The following is a 12,568-nucleotide window of genomic DNA, read 5'->3' as shown; positions in this document are numbered from 1 at the left end:
TTTAAATTTATACAATATAGAGCATTTTTCAAAATCTGTAATCAGAAACAAGACTTTTGACAAAATGGTCAAGTATATTTTCTCTGTCAAACACATTTGCAGTAAACACATTTGACTTGCACCCTAGTGGTTGATAACTTCTTCTTGAATTCACACATGGTTCTCACTGAATGGATGATGCTAACATCCAACACCCCTGACAAAGTGGGTTCACTTTTGTACTTTTTCAAATAGTTTTTGGATACTGTCCATTTGTAGGTTCAAACCATTTACTAATAACTAAAATAAAAAAATGGGTAAATGATAATAAGATATATTTGTTTGTCCAAGTAGCAGAGGAGGGCTTTATAGAAATTTTCTGTGATTGTAGTTTAGAAGCTATGTGTATAAGCATGGAGGCCTAGATATGTCTTGTAAAATCTCACACTTTGAAATGCCATTTCAAGAACTAAAAAAACCTTGATGTATTCAATTCCTATATTAAGATAAAAAATGAAAAGATGGAATTTACTATAAGCTACATATTCTTTCCACAGTTTTATGAGTTTATTTAGTTCTGATTGCAATCCAGACTTCAACCTGAGCAACATCTATGTCCAGTGCTGTTAGTAGAGATAGGGTTTTCATTTAGCTTTATACATTGAATCCTCTTTTTGTCATTATTTTACTTTTGAAGATTTTAGAATTCCTTAAATTAACAATTGATGCAAAAGTGTTCCAACTGCAACTAAAATAGAAACTTGGGAAAAATAAAGTACTATTGAGAACATTTAAAAATAGAATAATTTTATTCTAGCAAGCTGATGATCTCATGCCAGTGACTCAAAGGGAAATCAAACAATGTACTTCAGTGCCTTTTTTTTATTTGAGGAAACTGAGGCAGCAGTTCCATCAGCTCTGAAACACAGGACACACTGGGATTTAATTAATTGGGCATTAGGCTTTATATAGAGTATTACACTTTTATTATCCTTGTTTAAAAACCATGTATAAAAGTGTGTATATATTACAGGAAATAACTGATAAATAATCAATATTCTATGGGCTTGGCTAATTTACTCTTCTTTAAAACTGGAGGCTATGTGGATGGTCTGCCTTTCAGTACTAAGACTGTATTCACCCTGAAGAGGACAACAAAGGAAATTTTAATTTGATTTTCCCATCGGTAAACTAGCACAGAAGAAATGTAACTAGAATAAGCATAACCTCTTATTTGGGAAATATATATATATATTTCCCAGATGATGGAAAATCCCTGTTAATGGCTCATGGAATTTGCCACAGGTAGGTGGCATTTGGTGACTCACAAGAAGGGAACTGAACTGCAAATTAATTATTTTTTGGCTATAAAATGAGGCTGGTTTGTTTTGTGCTAATCATGGCTTAGTTAATAAATGTCATTCAAGTCATTAAAACTGAAACTTCTGATGCTGTTGGAAACTAATTATAGTATGATTTTAGAGGGCAAACATTTCTGGTAATCTACTTTAACTAATATAATCTACCATTAATAATATTCCTCAGTAAATAAATTTTTTACTCGGTAGTAGATAACCACTCATAACTTCATTTAAAAAAGAATGATATCAACATTAACAAAATAGCAGAATCTCCTTCCTACACATGGGTATAACACTATAAAATGGCTTTAAAATATGCCATTAACTTGGCCCGGTGTGGGCGAGGGTGTTGGGAAATGGACATCTTCTTATATTGCTTGTGGGAGTAAACTAGTGCAATATTTCCAGAGAACAACATATATCAAAGAAGTGTACACTCTTTGAACTAGAACCAATTCTATATCTCTACTCCAAAAACTCAAGACTTAGGTATTTTGGGAAGATTTCACCACAATATTCTTACATGTAATAATTATATAAAATGATTATATAAACTAATTTTTCACTGAGGGAATTGTAAATATTTTGTTGTGAAGATTCTATTTGCTCTCCATGTCTACATTTGTAAACTATGTGTATGTATTTGTTCTTAAGTATCTATTTTTCAAGAGCCTAGACTCATAGAGAGAACATAGTTGTTAGTACCATTTGTATTTTACAAACAAATAAGTAAAGTAGACAAATTTAATTTTAAGATATTCACCCATGTTTTTATATGTTATTTAAAACACATTTCTGTTTCTTTCTATAGTTTATTTAGAGATATAACTGTGAACAGTTGAATAGTGATAATTAAATTTATCAAAACATATGATATTCATTAATCTCTTCTTTTTCTTATCTCTGAAATGTCTCCATGCTCTGGCATAGGTTAGGCATAGGGCAGAAAAGATAATCTATACCATGAACTGCCTAGGATAAATATGCTATTTTCTGTCAGAAATAATGAAGCAGTCATGATATGAGGATTTCAAGTTCTCCCTATCACTGTATATGGATGCATTTGATAGAAGTGGGTACTACACTGGACCCACTGAATTCTAATACTGAATTCTAATACCATGTGATTTTCTTGCTTCTATCCACTGGAGAGTCCCTTTGACTTGAGTGTGAAAGCTGATCTTTTTCTATTATATGTTTTAAACCATTTAGTATTTGAACCCTGGCTATCAACAAGTCACATGCATCAATGAAGCTTAAAGAAAGGTTTCTAGTAATTTCCTCTTCCTTGCCACAGTATTAGAAAGGATTACTTGGTTCAGCATTCCCAAATATGAACAGTTCCTAGGGGAAGTCAGGCTTCCGATGCAGTATTCTTTTCATTTCAGGAGTGGTTACAGCTTGTCTGTGGAATACTGACTAGGCAAGCATGGAAAATAATACCTAGAACAGGGAAATAGTGAGACCATGCAATTTAGTGGTTAATAGCACAAGCTACTGTGTTACCTATACCTTCACTTCTTTTATAATTCTTGTGCTTTTGGTTAGATACCTTAGAGTGATTCGTTTAAGCTCTCCCAAGACTCAAATTCTGTATATATAAAGCTAGTATACTAATATACCCTCCATTATTATAAAAAAGGAATGAGATTAATATTTGGTTTATAAAAAATCATAATCTGTCCAACATGAAATAATGATGTTTCTCATATTCGAAAATTTTCTCAGCTTTATCATTATCATATGGAGTTTAAACAACAGAGTCCTTAGTTAAAAATTGCAACAGCCATGTTGTTACTTGCGTGTGTGTGTGTGTGTGTGTGTGTGTGTGTGTGTGTGCATATGTATGTGCATGCACACATGGGCATGAAATAATAATAATGGTTTGCCTCATCTTTCCATTTGCATGGTCAGCTGTTCTCTAGAGCTCAATACTCTGGTTAAAGCATATGTAAGTGTGCTCTAAGTTCACTTACTTAGTGAAAGTGAAAATAATATAAAAAGACTGTGGGAGGAGCACCCTGCCTGTCAATGCCAAGTTTGGCTCCTTGCACAATTCCAAACTTCTAGATCTGAATTCATTGTTTCCTTCCCATGAATTTCAAAATGTATCTCTGAATGAGCTTCCCATCTCCATTTCTCTATTTCATCTTTGAATAAGAGTTTCATAGTCAAGATCTCAGAAATAGCGTTTAAGGAATCCCAGTTGGACAAATTGGCTCACTCAGGACGCTGAGATACTTCCCCTAAGATCATGGTCATTTGAAAATATATAGTGAGTCTGAGGACATTCTCAACTACCATGTGATAGTGACTCTTATTGAGAAAAAACAACACAAATAACAATAATTACAAGAACAAATCAAATAAATAAAAGCCCCCCTTTTCTTTTCATACTTTGCAAACATCAAATACATCTTCGTACCTTTGTTCAGTAGTTGCCTAAATTTGGGCAACTACTATTAGTAATTGTCACTGTTGCTTTACATCTTTCTTGTTTGCCTTGTGTTTATACTTGTGCGATTTTAGTCAAGATGAGATAGAGAACCTAATCTCCAACACTTCTTCATTATTAATGATAGGAGATCTGTCACCCAAAATTCCCAAAGACATTGGGAGGGTGTGAGGGAGAGGAAGCTTTTCAGAACACTATTATGTGTAGTATTTTCATATCAATAAAATATACATTATATGGGTTATTTTCTATTAAAAATTTCCTTTATTAATATATTTTATAAGTTCATTAAATTATAAAGTAGATTTTTGCAAAGATTTCTCCTTGTCTTTTAGTACAAAATAGGAGATATAAACATAGCTTTAATGTTTTATTTTCCAATTCATTAAATTAGACCAATCAAATTGTAAATATCTCACTATATTCAGTGTTTGTAAATTTTACTGGCAATACTGATATACCCCCCCACACACACACACAAAATGAAGTGATTTAAAAGGGATAACCACCATTTTTTCCTGATTAAACAAATTTTTAAATGGATGCAGATGGGAAACATGAGCAGAAACTTCCTTTCCCTAGTTCAGCAAACTAGAAACTTGACTTTAAGATGTCAAAGAATCTCCTTCAAGTCAAGGCTATAGGAAAGAATTATTTCTTGGTTCAGCTTTTAATGGTGGTCATCAATTGCAGAGATTCTCTCTGGTATCTTCTTATAACTTCCTTCGTTTTGTCATTGCTGATAGTTTTGTAGTCCTCTCATTTTATAAGTTTGGCAGTAGGCAGAATAGGGTCTTCAGGTATGATCTTCATTTTCCTTTATTATACATCCAACCACTCATTCTCAAAACTAAGTTACATTTACAGATACTGGAGTCAAGAAATTAATATATCTTTGTGGGAGACAAATAACTGTACCAACCACCCAAAGCCTGCATAACAGTGTTGTAGAATTTATCTTCTAAATGGTAGTTTAGAGCATGTCTCCCACAGTCCTAGCTCTCACAGACTAGCTTTATTTCATAATTTGTTTTCTTCAAAGATTTTTTTCTTCAGTCTTAGTAGAAGAATTAAAAATTCAAAGCCATTCCTAACAAGGTCATTCTGATAATATAGGAAAGGGGTCAGTGGTAAAATGTTTTATTACCAGGATGATATATAATTTATTTCCTGTATTACATTGGAATGTTGAGCTGATGTTGGTTTTGGAAAGATATAGTACTTATTGTTTTATGATGGAGATTTACTAATGTCTATTCTATTTTAATAAACAGAGATTTCAGCAATAGAAACATAATGAATAAATGCTGCCAAATAAAATTAAAGGAAAAAGGCAAATAAAAAAAGATGTATATATACAATTCAAAATACAGGATATTAACCTAACCATGTAGCACATATGTGTGGATTTCAACCTCAATATGTTTGGTGTTTTTTGTCTTAGTTTATTTTCTGAGACCTTATTTGAATACTTTTAAATATAAATGTCATTTCTCTAAAGATTTCTAAGCTGAAGTTTGTTTGAACATAGAGTATATTTATCTACTGACTATGGATAAAATAATGAAACTCTCATATTTCCAATGACATTGTCAATATTACTGTCAGAAAAAAATGTGTCTTTGTAGGAGTCACAAATATAAGAAAACTGTGATAAATGGAAATGTCAATACCTTATTCTTTTCAAGGATCATCATGTAAATAGAGACAGTATTTCTAGTACATATTTAGATATACATGCAGATATATGATATCTACTGGCTGCTGAAGATGCAGAAATAATAATTCAGAACTGTTCTTTTTCATTCAAATCTCACTCTTTTCTTTGAAGAAATCAAAACCCAGGAAGTAGGACACTGGAGACTGGGTTGAGATAAAAGCCAATTTGGCATTTGACAGTTTTATTATTGCCTTTGATTTCAGAGGATGAATTGTTGTTAGGGGAAGAGCCAAGCTGAACACCATCAAAATGAATGGGATAATTCATCTTTGTGGATCCATGGACATATTTTAGTAGTCAGAATGTGCCAAAGGAATTTGGGGATTTCTTTTCAACTTCTAAAAAAGTAGATTATTCAAGTGATTGGATAATTAATGTAATGGTATGAAAGAGCTAGACAATTATTCTATTAAGAAGAGAAGATAATCTTAATTGTTCAATGGTAAACTTGAGCAGATTAAATTGCTCAGAAAATCAGTTAACTTATTTTATGTTATATGAAATAATAATTGTGGATCAAGAAAAGTGAGGAAAAGGCAGTTTCCTTGAAAAAATGCATTAAAATCTCAAGTTGTATGAGGATGTGTGCCCACTTAAAGAGGTTGGTGCATATAATAAATTCTTTGAAAAGAATTTTTTCACTACGTCCCTTGCGTTGCATAGCAACCTGAAATCCTCAGAATTCAAGGATAGTATTGCCCTAGTGAAATGTGAGTTTCTTTATGAATGTTAAGCTCTAAGCTATACTCTTTGAATTAGGATATATTTTTACCCAGGATGTGAAATAACTTTTTCAGAACTAGATTTCACTCATGAGAATTCACAGACAAAATCTGCAGGCAAATACTGCAGACCGGGATCAGACTTTAGAAGACCAACGAAGAATCAAAATATCTGACCAAGAGATAAAAGTTTATCTGGAATCCTTAGAGGTTTCCAAATACAAGGACTGAAGACATTTTAATGTCCATTTCAAACTCTTCATCTCATTGGAACAAAATATAGAGAAGGCAGACATAGGAGTGTGTGACCTTAACCCCAACACTCAGCGAAGACAAGATCAAGGTCAGTCTCATCTATATCAGCTACATAAAAATTTTGGGTTGACAAGGCTAAAGGAAATACAAGATAAACATAAAAGGACAGCTACAGAGGTTTCTTATCTTAGCTTCTTGTTTTTGTTGTTGCTAAACACCTTGACCAAAAACAATTTGGGAAGAAGTTTATTTCATTTTATAAGTTATTCTCCATCATCTAGAGAAGACATGTATGGTGTTTTAATGACAATAGCGTCCACAAGCTACTGTTTATTGGATTATTTGAATATTCTATCTGTGTTTGTTGGGACTCTCTGGAAATGATTAGGAGGCATGATCTTGTTGGAGGGGCTGTTTCATTGAAGGAAACTAGGGCATGGAATTTGAGGAGTCAAAGCTCAAGCCAGTGAATTTGACTAGTTTTTTTTCTTTCTCTTAGTCTTATGTTTGTAAATCAAAGTAAAAGCTCTCAGCCACTGGTCCAGTGCTATGCCTCCCTGCCTGCTGCCCTGCTTTGTACAATAATTGTCATGACTTCTAAACTCCTGAAACTATCAGCCTCAAATTAAATGCTGTATTTTATAAATTGCTTTTGTCATTGAGTTTTATCACAGCAGAAGAAAAATAACTATTTAGTTATTTTTAGACTACAAGACAGACTACGAAGCAGAAAACACAGTTTTCTATTGGTTTGTTAAGCTAGCTTTCTTATACAACCTAGGCCAGCTATCTATGGAAAATAGTGTCCATAGTGGGAGGAACTCTCCTACTTCAATTAATAATTAAGAATATGCTTTACAGAATTGGCACTGGTCAATAAAAAGAAGGCAATTCATCAGTTACAGTTTCTTCTTTCCAGAAATGTAAAGGTGATAACCCTGATAAACCATCATATTCGCACATCACAATTTGACTGCTTTATAAAAATGTATCTGATTTAGCTTTGGCATAATAATTTCATTCAGAGGTATAATGTACTCTTTGGTTTTCACACACTCAATGTACTATCAAATACTGATGGCTTTTCTCTCTACTACTCCCTACCTTCTTTTTTAATATCCTGGTCTGTGAAGCCACACCTTTCTTCAGACTCCCTGAATATAAACCTATTCAGCACCCAAATTTTAATCCTCTAATTTATTATTTAGAATAGATCTGTTTAAATAGTTCTTTTCAGAGATAGATTTTTACTATGTAGCTCAAGCTAACTCGAACCTCTTAGTTAGCCCATGCTAACCTTAAACTTGTCAGCTTCCTTGCCTTAGGCTAGCCCTGTTGGCATTACAGACATATACCACTTCAGCAGGCTGACATGCAAACATGCTCAGCCCTCCATTTCTAGTTCTTTAAAACTACATTCAAGGCTTTTTTTTCCATTACACTTAGTATAAACTGCTGAACTTCCTTCTTAAGCAACTCTTGCTTCTCCATCTCTAAGCAGGTTCTTCTTCCAGATTTTAGCAGTTCTTGGGCATTCCTATGCTTTTATCTGCTTATCTAAGAGAACTCCTATAGAAACACATGTTTTCTTTTTTTCCCAAAGCATCCACCATATCTACAACTTTACATTGGTGCATTTGATTGCTTTATTAGCCTCTTTCTCCCTACTGTGTATGAGCTCTGTAATCGCAGAAACCAAATCTGCTGTTAATTATCATTGACTTCTCAACTCTGAGGCAGAAAGAAAACACCAAAATCTTAACACTTGGTTGGTTCCCATAATTGTTTTATTGAATGTAGAAAGGGGGGGAATATAACATATTATTTGTCTGTCTTTTGAAGAGCAATGAAACACAGACACTATAACTTCTTGTACTTTTCACATGCATTTCAGTAATTATTTTCTTCTATTTTTTGGATATTTTCTTTATTTACATTTCAAATGTTATCTCCTTTCTTCGTCTCCTCCTCCCAGAAACCCCTTATCCCATCCTCCCCTGCTTCTATGAGGGTGTTCCTCCACCCACCCCACTCCTACCTCCCTACTCTCAATCCCCCTACTTTTGGGCATCTACCAAGCTTTCATAGGACCAAGAACCTCTCTTCCCATTGATGCCTGACAAAGCCATCCTCTGCTACATATGTAGCTGGAGCTACGTGTATTCCTTGGTTGATGACTTAGTCCCTGGGAGCTCCGGGAGGGCATCTGGTTGGTTAATATTGTTGTTCTTGGTATGAGGTTGCAAACTCCTTCAGCTCCTTCAGTCCTTTCTCTAACTCCTCCATTGGGGACCCTGCGCTCAGTCCAATGGTTGACTGTGAGAATTACCCTTTGTATTTGTAAAGCTCTGACAGGGTCTCTCAAGGCTCCTTTCAGCAAACATTTCTTGGTATCCACAATAGTGCCAGGGTTTGGTGACTGTATATGGACTGAATCCCCAGGTGGCACAGTCTCTGGATGACCTTTCCTTCAGTCTCTGCTCTACACTTTATCTCCATATTTACTTCTGTGAGTATTTGGTTCCCCTTTTAAGAAGGCTTGAAGCATCTACTTTAGTCTTCCCTGTTCTTAAGCTTCAAGTGGTCTGTGAATTGTATCTTGGGTATTCTTAGCTTTTAGGCTAATATCCACTTATCAGTGAGTACATGCCATGTGTGATCTTTTATGATTGGGTTATCTCACTCAGGTTGATATTTTCTAGTTCCATCCATTTGCCTAAGAATTTCATGAATTCATAGTTTTTAATCCTGAGTAGTACACCATTATGCAAATATATCATATTTTCAATACTCTAAACTCAATACATTTTTATTAATAAGAATTAAGCCTTTTTGCTCCACCATACTTCTATACAGGAGACTCCCATGGCAACCAGATGGAAGGGCGTCACCCTAAAGCTGCACTTCCGAAAGGATTAGCAGCACTGAGTAGACACTTGGTTCAAGCAACCAGCACACAAGATACACAGACACAAGGCCGGGCCGGTGAAAGCGTGCCTCATTGGCCCTTATCGCGCAACTAGTCCCATCTGGTTCTTCATGAGGTGTCTTACAGTTAGATACCACACCAACCAAGGTCCGGGCTGACAGGGGCTTCAGCCTGGAGGAACTCAGGGTGGCTGGTATCCACTAGAAAATGGCTCACACCACCGTGGACCTAAGGAGGTGAAACAAATCCAATGAATCACTACAGGCCACTGTGCAGCACCTAAAGGAGTACCACTCCAAGCCCTTACTTTTCCCAGGAAGCCTTCTGCGCCAAACAAGGGAGACAGTTATACTGAAGAATTTAAATTGGCCATCCAGCTAACAGGACCTGTGATGCCTATCTGCAATGTGTACAAAAAGGAAAAGGCCAGAGTCATCACTGAAGAAGAGAAGAACGATAAAGCTTTCGCCAATCTTCGTATTGCCCATATGGATGCTTGGCTCTTTGGAATCTGAGAAAAACTTTAGAGCAAGATGTTGAAAAGAAAAAGTAACGCCCGGTTGGAGTGTTGCAATAAACTTTTCATAAAACAAAAAACAAAACAAAACAAAATTTAAAATAAGTTGGAGGTTCTTTGGCTATCGCTCAATGGTAATGTATTTTGCATTTAAAGGAAGCAATCCTAAGTTATCTCCCTAGTATTAAATACAAAGATCATAAATAAATGACTAAATAAATGAATAAATAAATACATAAATATATAAATAATTTGCCTAACATTCTTCTAGATCAGATGAGTAATAAACACTTATATTTCTATAAAGTCACAACTGACACATTTTTCCATATTTTCTTATTTCCAATTGCACAAATATGCTATAAGCCTCCTGCATACCACCAGGCAAACATTAGGTTGTATTTAGAAAAACAGAACAAAACCTTCACTTCAAATTAACTATGTACCTAAGATAGTTCTATAACTTGTTCTCATTTAAAAACCTGGCAAAATATAGACCTGATCTGTGTTTTAAAATTCGATGTATTAAATAATCATTTTAGCTCAGGGAATTGTCAGTGAAGATTTTTGGGAATCAATGATCCAAAACCAAACTTAATCAGTGTTGTGGGAGGGATTACTAATTAAATTTCTAAAATTGCCTTCTCTATTTATATTTTGAAATTCTCTTCTGAATTTAGTTAGGTGGCATTACGTAAAAGGATGGAAGTGAAGTGCGAAACCAAAGACCCACATTAGCAGCAGGCTTAACTGGGATTTAAACTTGTAAATTAAAAAATTCACAAACATAAATTGTATCCTTGTAGTGTATAAATTAGTAATGTAATGATGACTTCATCCCCATGCTTAATCATTCTATAATAAAATCAATTTATATTTAATTTTGCTATCTTAAGTTAAGAGCTATTGAGTTTTCTCATAAATCAAAATTACTTCCACAAAGTGTCAGATTAAAAAGTAATTAACTTGGTAGCTAGGTCTTAACATTCTGCATATATATATATATATATATATATATATATATATATATATATATATATATATATGTATATATATATATAAGCTTCCTATGGAATAGAGCAATGTAGTATATGTATCATCTTTAAAAATAATCACAGAATTTGTAAGTTCATAATTTTGTTTATGATGAAAGGTTTTGATTTGGGGTCTGGAACATTTCGAATTTGTGATTTTTGGAGTGACTGAATTTGGATGGTGCAGTGACTATTTCCAGTTGTCATAGGGAAATTCCATATACAGGATGTCTAAATGATTTTTACAAAGTTTTCTCAAAATCCTGGAGCTGTATATCTGAAATCAGGACACCAACATAGTTAAGTTCTGGCAGGCAGGGACTAGTCTCCTGATGTGCTGGAAGCAGTTGTAAGTTTTCCTTAGTGTGAATGCACGGAATGGATTTTCTCTTTCCTCTTTTTTAAAGCTATTGATCTTAGGGTCAGGACCCCACTGCCCTTTTGATCTCATTTCACCATACTTTCTCCTAAAAGTTGTATCTTGAATCTAGTCCCATTGTAAGGTATGACTTCAGTATATCAATTTGGAGGATACAATACAGTTATAGCATAGGGTTATAAACTTATTAAAAATTCAGCCACATTTCAAATGTTCATTTTTTAAAAAATATTTCTTTTCATAGCTGTGGGGTTCCTTGCTTGAAGCAGTATTCAACACAAAGCAAAGACATTTAAAGGTAAAATGGATTTCTCTGAAGTCAGTTATGAAAGGGATTTGACCTGTTGTTTCTGTAGGATGCACTCAATCATTTTTCGCCATATTTACAGGTTAACACAGTCGCTGGAGATATGATTCACACAGAACAAGTTTCCTGTCTTGCTGTGTTCCTATAAAGATCTGACTCAAGTGTGAGGATCCAATTTAAAACAACCTTCTTGCTTGGATCAGAGTTGAGAAAGAGGGGGAGGTTGGTAGCAATTTTTTTTTCTTAAGTAAAAATGAGTTTTATAGAACTAGTCATATCTTTTTGAACAGGACTGATAAATCTGATTTTGATAGAAACTTAGAAATAGAGACATACATTGTCCCTTTGTGAGATACTAAATCCCTGGTGCAGGAAGAGTCTTGAGTACTGGAGTGTGCTGCTTTGTTTTGTGACTTTATTCTATAAAGGAATACCTAATACTTTGTTAGTTATTTCACTTGGTGTCACCTACAAACTGGAAAGACAATTTCAGTTTCCCAACATTGGACAAAAATAGTTAACTAGAGAATATACATATAAAACTACAATCCTCCAAAATACTTGCGGACTCTCTCAAAAAAAAGTGAATCCATTATGTTTGTATATTTAAGGATTCTTAGCTAGTTCTTCTACCCTAGAACTAATGGCAATTGTTGTGAAACATTTGAGTTGATACTTTATTATATATTTATTGAAGGGGGGGTTTGCTGAGCAACCCAAATGAAACACCATGGGCCACCAAACACACAAGCTAAAGCAAACAAACAAAAACAAGAGAGTAGAAAAGGGACTGGGGACTGGTTTAGTAAAGTGTGAGGAGCAGCTTGTCAGCTTGTCAGCTGGAGCCGGAAGTGGACAAGAGTGTAATGTGGAGTGAATAGCATCAAAATACATTATATACATGCATTAA

General features: G+C 34.4%; 1 pseudogene; it reads left to right on the top strand.

Annotated features, from left to right (window-relative positions):
- The first annotated feature begins 9,357 nt into the window (after nt 1-9,357).
- On the top strand, nt 9,358-9,974 carry LOC127684875 (60S ribosomal protein L13-like; annotated as a pseudogene).
- The last annotated feature ends 2,594 nt before the right edge of the window (nt 9,975-12,568 follow it).

The sequence above is a fragment of the Apodemus sylvaticus genome, chromosome 5 (genome assembly GCF_947179515.1).
Source record: "Apodemus sylvaticus chromosome 5, mApoSyl1.1, whole genome shotgun sequence".
In the NCBI taxonomy this organism is placed as follows: Eukaryota; Metazoa; Chordata; class Mammalia; order Rodentia; family Muridae; genus Apodemus; species Apodemus sylvaticus.
This window is presented reverse-complemented; position numbering and strand designations above follow the sequence as displayed.